Below are 15,586 nucleotides of genomic sequence, written 5' to 3'. Positions count from 1 at the left end.
TTCTGCGGTTGTGGTCAATCAATTATTTCCTATCTCCCTATCATTCTTGGGAAGGGTGGCGGTAGGACAAGCATACAGAGAATAGCCCTCACCCTGGCGTCACGAATAGAAAGGATTAAACAAGCACCCTTTTATAACCGCACAGCTACACTCCCATATACCCTACTCCCCCGAGCTACCACACTATCGAGTGCCGGGATCTTTTTTCATAAATACATTCACCAATCCACTGGCACCGGACTTACTTTCAGTGCCGACCAACTCCTCATTGGACTGCCAGCCTCAGTTGCCATATGAGCCTCCAGACAGTAGGCAAAATACACATCTTTTAACTACAACACACAAAATTATATTTATTGCGGACATGAAGATGTGTATTGCGAGTGCTGCAGATGAGAATTCCCCACATGCTAAGATTGTGGTTGTTACGCCGAGCGCTCCGGGTCCCCGCTCCTCCCCGGAGCGCTCGCAGCATCCTCGCAATTGCAGCGCCCCGGTCAGACCTGCTGACCGGGCGCGCTGCAATATCTCTCTCAGCCGGGATGCGATTCGCGATGCGGGAGGCGCCCGCTCGCGATGCGCATCCCGGCTCCCGTACCTGACTCGTTCCCCGTCTGTCTTGTCCCGGCGCGCGCGGCCCCGCTCCTTAGGGCGCGCGCGCCGGGTCTCTGCAATTTAAAGGGCCACTGCGCCACTGATTGGCGCAGCAGGCTTAATCAGTGTGTTCACCTGTGCACTCCCTACTTATACCTCACTTCCCCTGCACTCCCTCGTCGGATCTTGTTGCCATTGTGCCAGTGAAAGCGTTTCTTTGTGAGTTCCTAGCCTGTGTTCCAGACCTCCTGCCGTTGCCCCTGACTACGATCCTTGCTGCCTGCCCTGACCTTCTGCTACGTCTGACCTTGCTCTTGTCTACTCCCTTGTACCGCGCCTATCTTCAGCAGTCAGAGAGGTTGAGCCGTTGCTGGTGGATACGACCTGGTTGCTACCGCCGCTGCAAGACCTTCCCGCTTTGCGGCGGGCTCTGGTGAATACCAGTAGCAACTTAGAACCGGTCCACCAACACGGTCCACGCCAATCCCTCTCTGGCACAGAGGATCCACCTCCAGCCAGCCGAATCGTGACAGTAGATCCGGCCATGGATCCCGCTGAAGTCCCGCTGCCAGTTGTCGCCGACCTCACCACGGTGGTCGCCCAGCAGTCGCAACAGATAGCGCAACAAGGCCACCAGCTGTCTCAACTGACCGTGATGCTACAGCAGCTATTACCACAGCTCCAGCAACAATCTCCTCCGCCAGCTCCTGCACCTCCTCCGCAGCGAGTGGCCGCTTCCGGCCTACGATTATCCTTGCCGGATAAATTTAATGGGGACTCTAAGTTTTGCCGTGGCTTTCTTTCGCAATGTTCCCTGCACTTGGAGATGATGTCGGACCAGTTTCCTACTGAAAGGTCTAAGGTGGCTTTCGTAGTCAGCCTTCTGTCTGGTAAAGCTCTGTCATGGGCCACACCGCTCTGGGACCGCAATGACCCTGTCAATGCCTCTGTACACTCCTTCTTCACGGAGATTCGAAGTGTCTTTGAGGAACCTGCCCGAGCCTCTTCTGCTGAGACTGTCCTGCTGAACCTGGTCCAGGGTAATTCTTCTGTTGGCGAGTACGCCATCCAATTCCGTACTCTTGCCTCTGAATTATCCTGGAATAATGAGGCCCTCTGCGCGACCTTTAAAAAAGGCCTATTTAGCAACATTAAAGTTAAAGATGTGCTGGCCGCACGAGAAATTCCTGCTAACCTGCATGAACTTATTCATCTTGCCACCCGCATTGACATGCGTTTTTCCGAAAGGCGTCAGGAGCTCCGCCAGGATATGGACTTTGTTTGCACGAGGCGGTTTCTCTCCCCGGCTCCTCTCTCCTCTGGTCCTCTGCAATCCGTTCCTGTGCCTCCCGCCGTGGAGGCTATGCAAGTTGACCGGTCTCGCTTGAGACCTCAAGAGAGGACACGACGCCGCATGGAGAATCTGTGCCTGTACTGTGCCGGTACCGAACACTTCTTGAAGGATTGTCCTATCCGTCCTCCCCGCCTGGAAAGACGTACGCAGACTCCGCACAAAGGTGAGACAGTTCTTGATGTCAACTCTGCTTCTCCACGCCTTACTGTGCCTGTGCGGATATCTTCCTCTACCTTCTCCTTCTCTGCTATGGCCTTCTTGGATTCCGGATCTGCAGGAAATTTTATTTTGGCCTCTCTCATCAACAGGTTCAACATCCCGGTGACCAGTCTCGCCAGACCCCTCTACATCAATTCTGTTAACAATGAAAGATTGGACTGTACCGTGCGTTACCGCACGGAACCTCTCCTAATGTGCATCGGACCTCATCACGAAAAAATTGAATTTTTGGTCCTCTCCAACTGCACTTCTGAAATTCTTCTTGGATTACCGTGGCTTCAACGCCATTCCCCAACCCTTGATTGGTCCACAGGAGAAATCAAGAACTGGGGTACTTCTTGTCACAAGGACTGTCTTAAACCGGTTTCCAGTACTCCCTGCCGTGACCCTGTGGTTCCCCCTGTATCCGGTCTTCCTAAGGCTTATATGGACTATGCTGACATTTTTTGCAAAAAGCAAGCTGAGACTTTACCTCCTCACAGGCCTTATGACTGTCCTATTGACCTCCTCCCGGGTACTACTCCACCACGGGGCAGAATCTATCCTCTGTCTGCTCCAGAGACTCTTGCCATGTCAGAGTACATCCAGGAAAATTTAAAAAAGGGGTTTATCCGCAAGTCCTCGTCTCCTGCCGGAGCTGGATTTTTTTTTGTGTCCAAAAAAGATGGCTCCCTACGTCCTTGCATTGATTACCGCGGACTTAATAAAATCACGGTAAAAAACCGCTACCCCTTACCTCTTATCTCGGAACTCTTTGATTGCCTACAAGGTGCCCACATCTTTACCAAACTGGACTTAAGAGGGGCTTATAATCTCATCCGCATCAGGGAGGGGGACGAATGGAAGACTGCATTTAACACCAGAGATGGACACTTTGAGTATCTGGTCATGCCCTTTGGCCTGTGCAACGCCCCTGCCGTCTTCCAAGACTTTGTTAATGAAATTTTTCGTGATCTCCTATATTCCTGTGTTGTGGTTTATCTGGACGATATTCTGATTTTTTCTGCCAACTTAGAAGAACACCGCCAGCATGTCCGCATGGTTCTTCAGAGACTTCGGGACAATCAACTTTATGCCAAAATGGAGAAATGTCTCTTTGAATGTCAATCTCTTCCTTTCCTAGGATACTTGGTCTCTGGCCAGGGACTACAAATGGACCCAGATAAACTCTCTGCCGTCTTAGATTGGCCACGCCCCTCCGGACTCCGTGCTATCCAACGTTTTTTGGGGTTCGCCAATTATTACAGACAATTTATTCCACACTTTTCCACTATTGTGGCTCCTATCGTGGCTTTAACCAAGAAAAATGCCAATCCCAAGTCCTGGTCTCCCCAAGCGGAAGACGCATTTAAACATCTCAAGTCTGCCTTTTCTTCTGCTCCCGTGCTCTCCAGACCTGACCCATCTAAACCCTTCCTATTGGAGGTAGATGCCTCCTCAGTGGGAGCTGGAGCTGTCCTTCTACAAAAAAATTCTTCCGGGCATGCTGTTACTTGTGGGGTTTTTTCTAGGACCTTCTCTCCGGCGGAGAGAAACTACTCCATCGGGGATCGAGAACTACTGGCCATTAAATTGGCGCTTGAGGAATGGAGGCACCTGCTGGAGGGATCAAAATTTCCAGTTATCATATACACTGATCACAAGAATCTCTCCTATCTCCAGTCTGCCCAACGACTGAACCCTCGCCAGGCAAGGTGGTCGTTGTTCTTTGCCCGTTTTAACTTTGAAATTCATTTTCGCCCTGCTGACAAGAACATTAGGGCCGATGCCCTCTCTCGTTCTTCTGATGCCTCTGAAGTAGTGGTCTCTCCGCAACACATCATTCCTCCTGACTGTCTGATCTCCACTTCTCCAGCCTCCATCAGGCAAACTCCTCCAGGGAAGACTTTCGTTTCTCCACGCCAGCGTCTCGGGATTCTCAAATGGGGACACTCCTCCCACCTCGCAGGCCATGCGGGCATCAAAAAATCCTTGCAACTCATCTCTCGTTTTTATTGGTGGCCGACTCTGGAGACGGATGTTGTTGATTTTGTACGGGCCTGTACTGTCTGTGCCCGGGATAAGACTCGTCGCCAGAAGCCTGCTGGCCTCCTTCATCCTCTGCCTGTCCCCGAACAGCCTTGGTATGGACTTTATTACAGACTTGCCCTCATCCCGTGGCAACACAGTTGTTTGGGTGGTCGTTGATCGATTTTCCAAGATGGCACATTTTATTCCTCTTCCTGGTCTTCCTTCAGCGCCTCAGTTGGCAAAGCAATTTTTTGTACACATTTTTCGCCTTCACGGTTTGCCCACGCATATCGTCTCGGATAGAGGCGTCCAATTCGTGTCTAAATTCTGGAGGGCCCTCTGTAAACAGCTCAAGATCAAATTAAACTTCTCTTCTTCTTATCATCCCCAATCCAATGGGCAAGTAGAAAGAATTAATCAGGTCCTGGGTGACTATTTACAGCATTTTGTTTCCTCCCGCCAGGATGACTGGGCAGATCTTCTACCATGGGCCGAATTCTCATACAACTTCAGAGTCTCCGAATCTTCTGCTAAGTCCCCATTTTTCGTGGTGTACGGCCGTCACCCTCTTCCCCCCCTCCCTACTCCCTTGCCCTCTGGTTTGCCCGCTGTGGATGAAGTGACTCGTGATCTTTCCACCATATGGAAAGAGACCCAAAATTCTCTTTTACAGGCTTCATCCCGGATGAAAAGATTTGCCGATAAGAAAAGAAGAACTCCCCCCATTTTTGTTCCCGGAGACAAGGTATGGCTCTCCGCTAAATATGTCCACTTTCGTGTCCCCAGTTACAAACTGGGACCACGGTATCTTGGTCCTTTCAAAGTCTTGTGCCAGATTAACCCTGTCTCTTACAAACTCCTTCTTCCTCCTTCTCTTCGTATTCCCAATGCCTTCCATGTCTCTCTCCTTAAACCACTCATCATTAACCGCTTCTCTCCCAAACTTGTTTCTCCCACTCCTGTTTCCGGTTCTTCTGACGTCTTCTCCGTGAAGGAGATTCTGGCCTCCAAGACGGTCAGAGGAAAAAAAATTTTTTTGGTGGATTGGGAAGGCTGTGGCCCAGAAGAGAGATCCTGGGAACCTGAGGACAACATCCTAGACAAAAGTCTTATCCTCAGGTTCTCAGGCTCCAAGAAGAGGGGGAGACCCAAGGGGTCTCCCCGGAGCGCTCGCAGCATCCTCGCAATTGCAGCGCCCCGGTCAGACCTGCTGACCGGGCGCGCTGCAATATCTCTCTCAGCCGGGATGCGATTCGCGATGCGGGAGGCGCCTGCTCGCGATGCGCATCCCGGCTCCCGTACCTGACTCGTTCCCCGTCTGTCTTGTCCCGGCGCGCGCGGCCCCGCTCCTTAGGGCGCGGGCGCGCCGGGTCTCTGCAATTTAAAGGGCCACTGCGCCACTGATTGGCGCAGCAGGCTTAATCAGTGTGTTCACCTGTGCACTCCCTACTTATACCTCACTTCCCCTGCACTCCCTCGCCGGATCTTGTTGCCATTGTGCCAGTGAAAGCGTTTCCTTGTGAGTTCCTAGCCTGTGTTCCAGACCTCCTGCCGTTGCCCCTGACTACAATCCTTGCTGCCTGCCCTGACCTTCTGCTACGTCCGACCTTGCTCTTGTCTACTCCCTTGTACCGCGCCTATCTTCAGCAGTCAGAGAGGTTGAGCCGTTGCTGGTGAATACGACCTGGTTGCTACCGCCGCTGCAAGACCATCCCGCTTTGCGGCGGGCTCTGGTGAATACCAGTAGCAACTTAGAACCGGTCCACCAACACGGTCCACGCCAATCCCTCTCTGGCACAGAGGATCCACCTCCAGCCAGCCGAATCGTGACAGTGGTTTTCAGCATGTGGAGCAGTATGGCAATACATATCGTCCTATTAGCAGTAAGCCTTTTTGTATTGTAGTATATACATGTATACTCCAGACTCCCTGCCCTTGCTCTGTAATCTCCCACTCCTCAGTACAGCAAAGGTGGACGTATCAGGTCTAGCACAGCCAGTGGTATTACAAAAAAAAGGTCAACCCCAATCCATGTTCACTTATGTGCTGTTTTGCTGGATTGGAAATTATACAGCAGTCATTCCTACGTTCCCAACTTGAAACAGCTATAAAGAAGATCTCTCTCTCCCTCTCTACCCCCCTCCTCTCTCTCTCCCTCTCTACCCCCCTCCTCTCTCTCTCCCTCTCTACCCCCCTCCTCTCTCTCTCTCTGTTTATCTATTTATTTTACAGTATATAGTCATAAAAGTTATGTAATGGTAGAATGGTAAAACTATAATTAAAATTGTACCTGACTTTTAAAAACCTGCCTGGTTTTGTTAGATTAACCCTTCAGACTAGTGACAAGGTGACTTTAGTTAATTCACTGCAGTTTTTGAGTTCCTGGTAGCACCCTTGATGGTGCACAGTTATTTCCCATTTTCAGGGAGTAGAAGCCGGGTTGTTTGCCAGTAGTACACATTCATGGACTTCCTTTTCCCTACTTCTCTGGCCAGTCAAAGCACATTCTCTTCCCTGCTATGCCATATACAAAAGAAAGAGAAGCGCTCCATAGTGCATTAACCGGGCAAGTTGATATTCACAGTAGTTTACTGGAAGCGCTTACCCGGTAAGTTGTGCTAGTGTACCAGGCACAACACTGTTAAGAGTTTCCAAAATGCAGCCAGTCCCGCCACCACACAGGTGTAATGATTACAGCAACCTCCAAATACTCCCAAGGGACTTCAATAGGCGCAGAAAGGATGAGGAGTTATAGATATATAAGCGATAGCATTTATTTGCAGAACAACGCGTTTCGACGCCAGGACGGGCGTCTTTATCAAGTTCATAGCAAAAGTTAACAAAGGGACATATTTATACAAAAAACAGACAAAAAGGTAATCAACTCACAATGGGTGGTTGCTCCGTCTATGCAAAACCGGAAATGGTCATCAGAATCACGGCGCACAGACGGAAGTGATAAAACGGACTACATACAGACAACATAGGGTAAGCATATATAAAAATATAAATATACATATAAAAATGAAGAAATACATAGATCAATTGCTGTAAAAATCTAACAACAACAAGGAACACTGGTCAAATTAATATTATGTGATGTTTTCAATTGTCTCATTCAACCCATCAGGGTGGAGACATTTAAGTTTAAAGATCCAGTAGGACTCTTTATGGATCAGTTTTCGAAAACGATCTCGTTGGTCTATAGAAATAACATCAATAATAGTGAGTTTCAATAAATCTGGGTTGCTATTATGTTTGTGTGAAAAGTGACGTGACACACTATGCAAGAGGAAGTTTTTCCTAATATTGAACCGATGTGCGTTCATGCGGGACCGCACCATCTGAACGGTGCGGCCCACATACTGTAGTCCACAAGGACATTCTAACAGATAAACTGCATAGTTAGTATCACAGTTTTAATTCTGTCTAATGTGGAATGATTCATTTGTAGATGGCATGTGGAAGTAGATGGGGTTACTGATGCATCGGGTTTGCAAGGTGCTATGTGAGCAGAAAGGAAGGAAACAGCAGTGAGGAGTGGGATATTACATCTCACCACTGTAAAAGAAAAAAAAGCAGTAAATACACTGGCATTTACACAGGGCTTATTTGCTTTGAGCTTTTTGGATGGTCAGAGTTTAGAGGGAATTCTGAATTTAACTTTGAGGAACAATGTGGGTCATCTTCAGCAGGCAAACTGGCTCAGCTTGCAGGTACACATTTCTCATTTAGCACACATGTAAACCCCATCCCCACTTCCTGTAATATGTTCTGACCTATCTGTTAAAACATTTACAGACAGATCTCCTTGCAGCAGACCAATGGTTGCTGATTGTGAGACATCAAGTGGCCAAGACTTTATCTAGGCTACGGAGAATTTTTTGTAAATGAAGTAATTTAACCCCTTAAGGACCTGGTACTGAAATGCTTCAGCTGGCATCCAGGGCAAATGCCGAGGGGGGCCATGTAGGCCCCCCATGTCGGTGATCGTCGCAAATCGCAAGGGAAATCGCCCCTGCGATCTGCGGCGATACCGAGCTGATCGGGTCTCTGGGACCCGACCGCCAGGTAATTTTGCATGATCCCGGTTGTCACAGACAGCCAGGAACATGCTGAAGGCTAGGAGCGAGGTGGCAAGCCTGCCACCTCCTCCTATCCTCAGCGATCCGTCGGTTAGCTAACCGACCAATCGCAGGGGGGGGGGGGTTACTTCCTCCCGCCCTGCCCGGCCCCTGAAAGTCCGTAGAGGACGGTAGGAAGACTGGAGGACGCGGCGGGGGATGGGGGAGTGCTGGGGCCCAGCCCCGGTACTTACCTCGTCCCTGAAGAGCCGGATCCCAGCGATGAAGATGGGGGCGGCGGCAACAGGTGAGTTCCTCTTCAGCCGCGGTCGGGCCCTTTACAGCAATGCATGTCGCCGTAAAGCGATATGCATTGCTGTAATGGGACCCTGTATACTACAACTCCCAGCATGCCCAGACAGCCCTTTGCATCCGGGCATGCTGGGAGTTGCAGTTTTGCAACATCTGGAGGTCCACAGTTTGGAGACCACTGTGCTCTTCCAGATGTTGCAAAACTACACATCTTCAGCATGCCCTTACTGTCCAGGCATGCTGGGAGTTGTAGTTCTGTAACATCTGGCCCTTCAGATGTTGCAGAACTACAACTCCCAGCATGCCTGGACAGTTTTGGCATACTGGGAGTTGTAGTTGTGGTCTGCAAACTGTAGTCCTCCAGATGTTGCAAAACTCCAACTCCAACCATGCTGGGAGTTGTAGTTCGGTAACATCTGGCTCTAAAGATGTTGCCGAACTACTACTTCCAGCATGCCTGAGAATGTTTGGGAGTAGTGGTTTTGCAACAACTGGAGGCACACTGGTTGGGAAACATTGTCTGTTTCCTAACTCAGTGTTTCCCAACCCGTGTGCCTCCAGCTGTTGCAAAACTATAACTACCAGCATGCACTGATAGACTGTGCATGCTGGGAGTTGTAGTTTTGCAACAGCTGGAGCCCCCCCCCCCCCCTGTGAATGTACAGGGTACATTCACATGGGCAGGGGGCTTACAGTGAGTATCAGGCTGCAAGTTTGCTGTAACCCCCCGCCCGTGTGACTGTACCCTAAAAACACTACACTACACTAATACAAAATAAAATAAAAAGTAGAAAACACTACATATACACATACCCCTACACAGCCCCCCTCCCCAATAAAAATGAAAAACATCTGGTACGCCACTGTTTCCAAAATGGAGCCTCCAGCTGTTGCAAAAAAACAACTCCCAGTATTGCCGGACAGTATTGACTGTCCAAGCATGCTGGGAGATTTGCAACAGCTGGAGGCACCCTGTTTGGGAATCACTGGCATAGAATACCCCTATGTCCACCCCTATGCAAATCCCTAATTCAGGCCTCAAATGCGCATGGCGCTCTTACTTTGGAGCCCTGTCATATTTCAAGGCAACAGTTTAGGGTCACAAATGGGATATCGCCGTACTCGGGAGAAATTGCCTAACAAATTTTGGGGGGCTTTTTCTCCTTTAACCCCTTATGAAAAGGTGAGGGTCTACACCAGCATGTTAGTGTAAAAAATTATTTTTTTTACATTAACATGCTGGTGTTGCCCTATACTTTTCATTTTCACAAGAGGTAAAAGGGAAAAACGCCCCCCAAAATTTGTAACGCAATTTCTCCTGAGTACGGAGATACCCCATATGTGGGCACAAAGTGCTCTGAGGGTGCACAACAAAGCCCAGAAGGGAGAGTGCGCCATGTACATTTGAGGTGATTTGCACAGGGGTGGCTGATTGTTACAGCGGTTTTGACAAACGCAAAAAAAAAAAAAAACACATATGACCCAATTTCGGAAACTACACCCCTCACGGAATGTAATGAGGGGTGCAGTAAGAATTTATCCCCCACTAGTGTCTGACAGATCTTTGGAACAGTGGGCTGTGCAAATTAAAAATTTCGTACAGCCCACTGTTCCAAAGATCTGACAGACACCAGTGGGGGTAAATGCTCACTGTACCCCTTGTTACATTCCTCAAGGGGTCTAGTTTCGAAAGTGAATTTTTTTTTTTTTACGTATGCAAAAGTCGTGAAACCCCTGTGGGGTATTAAGGCTCACTTTATTCCTTGTTACGTTCCTCAAGGGGTCTAGTTTCCAAAATGGTATGCCATGTGGGTATTTTTTGCTGTCCTGGCACCATAGGGTATTCCTAAATGCGACATGCCCCCGAGCAAAATTTGCTCTCAAAAAGCCAAATATTACTCCTTCTCTTCTGAGCATTGTAGTTCGCCCGTAGTGCTCTTTAGGTCAACTTATGGGGTACCTCCATATTCAGAAGAGATGGGGTTACACATTTTGGGGGGTATTTTCTGCTATTAACCCTTGCAAAAATGTGAAATTTGGGGGGAAACACACATTTTAGTGAAACATTTTTTTTTTTTTTTACATATGCAAAAGTCGTGAAACACCTGTGGGGTATTAAGGCTCACTGTATTCCTTGTTACGTTCCTCAAGGGGTCTAGTTTCCAAAATGGTATGCCATGTGTTTTTTTTTGCGGTTCTGGAACCATAGGGGCTTCCTAAATGCAACATGCCCCCCAAAAACCATTTCAATAAAACGTACTCTCCAAAATCCCCTTGTCGCTCCTTCGCTTCTGAGCCCTCTACTGTGCCCGCTGAACACTTTACATAGACATATGAGGTATGTGCTTACTTGAGAGAAATTGGGCTACAAATATAAGTATACATTTTCTCCTTTTACCCCTTGTAAAAATTCAAAAATTGGGTCTACAAGAACATGCGAGTGTAAAAAATGAAGATTGGGAATTTTCTCCTTCACTTTGCTGCTATTCCTGTGAAACACCTAAAGGGTTAAGACACTTTCTGAATGTCATCTGAATGTCATTTTGAATACTTTGGGGTGCAGTTTTTATAATGGGGTCATTTGTGGGGTATTTCTAAGATGAAGACCCTTCAAATCCACTTCAAACCTGAACTGGTCCCTGAAAAATTGTGAGTTTGGAAATTTTGTGAAAAATTGGAAAATTGCTGCTGAACTTTGAAGCCCTCTGGTGTCTTCCAAAAGTAAAAACACGTCAATTTCATGATGCAAACATAAAGTGGACATATTTTATATGTGAATAAAAAACAAACTTATTTGGAATATCCATTTTCCTTACAAGCAGAGAGCTTCAAAGTTAGAAAAATGCAAAATTTTCTAATTTTTCATCAAATTTTGGGATTTTTCACCAAGAAAGGATGCAAGTATCGACAAAATTTTACCACTATGTTAAAGTAGAATATGTCACGAAAAAACAATCTTGGAATCAGAATGATAAGTAAAAGCATTCCAGAGTTATTATTGTTTAAAGTGACGGTGGTCAGATGTGCAAAAAATGGCCGTGTCCTAAGGTGTAAAATGGCTGGGTCCTTAAGGGGTTAAAGGGAAACTGAAAAGCTGTTCACTCTCACTAAACCCAATATAGTGGGTTAAAGCGTGGATGAACAGCAATACAACGAGGGGTCACTTACGTGAATTCATGATGTATTGGCAGAGTTATGTGTCTTTATTCTTCTAGTTTTATTGCACAGCTCTGCGCAATAGAGACGGGGAGCCGGCTGGTCGCATTCCCCTGCATTCTCAATATTCCCCACCCTGGCCTGCTGCTGTTATGAATTTATGCAAAACTATTCAATCTCATGTCACTAGGAAGTGAGAGCCTGCCGACGACGCCTGCGTTCTGATGTGCCCAGAGAAGAAAGCAGGCTCTCATGTGCTAGTTAAGTAAGACTGAATAGATTTGCATATTCATAAGAAGAGCAGGCCAGAGCGGGCAATATTGAGAAGGCAGGGGAGCGTTGCGAGCTGGCTCCCCACCTCCATTGGGCAGAGCTGTGCAATACAACTAGAAGAATGAAGACACATAACTCTGCCAATACTTTATCAATTCACATAAGTGACCCCTACTGTATTGCTGTTTACTTGCACTATAACCCTCTATATTGGGTTTAGTACAGGTGAACAGCCTGTCAGTTTTGCTTTAATAGCCATTACATGGAGGGAAGCTGTTTGAAACAACGGTTTCCAGTTAACAAATACTTTGTAATTGCCAATTAATGTTAGCGACATTTTCTTTGAAATCTAATGTTTTACATACACATATGTGCAAATGTGGCCAATTAGTATTCCGAACAGCAGAAGAGCAGGTGAAGGATTTTTTTGTTGAAAGAAGTAATTTTTTCTCTGAAATGTCTTTTGTATTCTGTACATCACTTTATTCTCTTGCATTGTGCAGTCTCAGATGAACCCTTGAGTGTTCTGCAGTAAGTAGTTCAGAGAACCTGATTTGTCCAAAGCCCTAGTGAGTGACATTTAAGGTCACTAGCACAATTTTTAAACATTGAATAAATGACCCCAAACTGACCCTTTTTATGCCTGATGGTTAGACATCACTTAGCTCCTTGACAGTCACATTACATTACAAATGGCCCTCCCGAATGTTACAGAGCTGGATGTGGATCCACTGACCTGTGTGGCTGATGACACAGACCGTATCGGGGAGAGGAATCTAAGGTGCCACTGGTCTTCACCAGAGCCCGCCGCAAGGCAGGATGGGCTTGCTGCGGCAGGCGACACCCAAGTACGTGTCGACCACACAGGTAACTGGGCGAGGCGAAGTACAGTAGGATAAGGCAAAGACTAAGTCAGACTAAGCAGAAGGTCAAGGCAGGCGGAAAAGGTTCGTAGTCTAAATAACATAGAGGAAGGGTCAGAACACAGGCTAGGCAAACAGACAAAAGGGTACGCTTAATCTCAGGAAAATGGCACTGACGACAGGCCACGATTCGCATGCGGGCGTGTCCCGCGATGCTAACCGCAGCCCGGCTGAGAGAGCAGGACGGCAAGCACTCACGGTCAGAGCACCAGACCAGAGCGCTCACCTTAACAGTATCCCCCCTTGGGTCTCCCCCTCTTTTTGGAGGATAAGAATTTTTGAATTAGGTTACGGTCCAAGATGTTGTCCTGCGGCTCCCAAGACCTCTACTCCGGACCGAATCCTTCCCAATCCACAAGAAAAAAAGTGTTTTCCTCTGAACTTGGAGTCCAAGATTTCTTTAACAACATAAACATCAAAAGGTACCAGAGATGGGAGTAGGAGAGATGTCTTTTTGAGAAAGCGGTTGTGGATGACAGGATTCAAGAGGGAGACATGAAAGGAATTCGGGATCCGGGGAGAGAAGGGCAGATGGAGGGACTAAGCTATGGGATTAAGTTGTTTCTTGATTTTATAGGGACCCAGATAGTGAGGGCCCAGCTTATAACTGGGTACCTTGAAACGGATATATTTGGTTGATAACCAGACTTTGTCACCAGGATTGAACTCAGGAGGAGAACGCCTTTTCTTGTCCGCTTGAGATTTCATGCGGGATGTGGCATGTAAAAGAGAGTGACGTGTCTTCTGCCAGATGGTGGAAAAATTCCGTTCTTGTTCATAAACAGCAGGAACTCCGGAGGTAAAAGATAAGGGGAGTGGAGGAAGAGGGTGAAGTCCATAAACCACAAAAAAGGGCAAAGTTCCAGTGGATTCAGAATCCTTATGATTGTATGAGAACTTTGCCCAGTTAAGTAAATCAAGCCAATTGTCTTGTCGAGCAGAAATGAAATGACGAAGATAGTCTCCTAAGACCTGATTCACCCTCTCATCCTGTCCATTGGATTGTGGGTGGTAAGCCGAGGAAAAATCCAGCTTAACTTCAAGACGAGAGCAAAGGGCCCGCCAGAACTTAGAGACGAACTGGACTCATCGTTTGGATACAAGATGAGAAGGTAATCCATGCAAATGGAAGATGAGGCGAAGAAAAAGTTTTGGTGCTGATGGAAGCCCTGGCAGCAGCACAAAATGGGCCATTTTAGAAAATCGGTCCACTACCACCCATATGACTGTATTGCCACCGGAAGATGGAAGATTGGAAATGACATCCATAGCAATATCAATCCAGGGGAGCTCAGGGACAGGCAAAGGCTGAAGAAGACCTGTTGGTTTAGAATGAGGGGTCTTGTCCTGGGCACAGACTGACCATGAACGGACAAAATCAACGACAGCCTGTTTTAAACTTGCCCACCAATATTGTCTAGAGATGAGCTGGTCAGAAGAGAGGAATGGCCCCATTTCATGACTCTGAGTCTCAAACGGGGAGATATGTAAGTCTTAACAGGGGGCAGATGCTGAAGTCTTGCTGGCGCTGCAGAGGTGAGACACTCTGGAGGAATAATATGCTGAGGAGGAGGTTTACGGTCAAGCACATTTGAAGACCTGGAAAGAGCATCAGATCATAAATTCTTCTCTGCAGGACAGAAGGGAATATAGAAGTCAAATCTGGAGAAGAACAGAGACCATCGGGACTGCCGTGGGTTGAGACGATGAGCTGTCTGAAGATAGAGCAAGTTCTTGTCGTCAGAATATATAGTAACAGGATGTACAGAACCCTCCAAGAGATGACACCATTCTTCCAAAGCCAGCTTTATAGCTAAGAGTTCACGGTCTCCAATTGTATAGTTTTTCTCCTTAGAGGACTTTTGTGTAAGGACAGCACCTGCTCAAACTGAAGAAGAATCCACCTCTAAAAGAAAAGGCTTGCCAGAATCAGGTCTAGACAAGATTGGAGCCAAAACGAAGGTGTTCTTTAACTGTTTAAAAGCATTTTCAGCCTCTGGAGTCAAGACCTTGGGATTAGAAGTCTTCTTGGTGAGAGAGACAATGGGGCGCTACCAAGGTGGAGTAATGAGGAATAAATTGCCGATAGTAATTGGCAAAACCAAGAAAGCACTGAATCGCTTTTAGGCCGGAAGGTTCGGGCCAGTCCAGTACAGCTGACAACTTGTTTGGATCCATTTGTAGACCTTTACTAGTAATGATGTAACCCAGAAACTGAAGACTGGTTTTTTTTCGAAAATACACTTCTCAAGTTTAGCGTATAGATGATTGTCTCGGAGACGTTGTAAGACCTGGCGGATGTGGGAACGATGAGTCTGAAGGTTGGACGAGTAGATGAGAATATCGTCCAAATAGACCACGACACAGGTGTATAAGAGGTCACGAAAGATATCATTAACATACTTCTGAAAAACTGCAGGAGCATTACAGAGTCAAAATGGCATCACAAGATACTCAAAATGTCCATCCCGAGTATTAAACGCAGCCTTCCATTCGTCCCCTTGTCGTATGTGAATCAAATTATAAGCACCTTGAATGTCAAGTTAGGAGAAGATCCTTGCTCCACTCAGACGATCAAATAATTCCGAAATCAAGGGAAGTGGGTAGCGGTTCTTGACGGGGATTTTATTCAGGCCTCGATAGTCAATGAAAGGAAGCAAAGAACCGTCTTTTTTCTCTAC

Source organism: Hyla sarda, chromosome 1 (genome assembly GCF_029499605.1).
Source record: "Hyla sarda isolate aHylSar1 chromosome 1, aHylSar1.hap1, whole genome shotgun sequence".
NCBI classification, from domain to species: Eukaryota; Metazoa; Chordata; class Amphibia; order Anura; family Hylidae; genus Hyla; species Hyla sarda.
The sequence above is the reverse complement of the archived record's forward strand: the minus strand, read 5'-3'. Positions refer to the sequence as shown.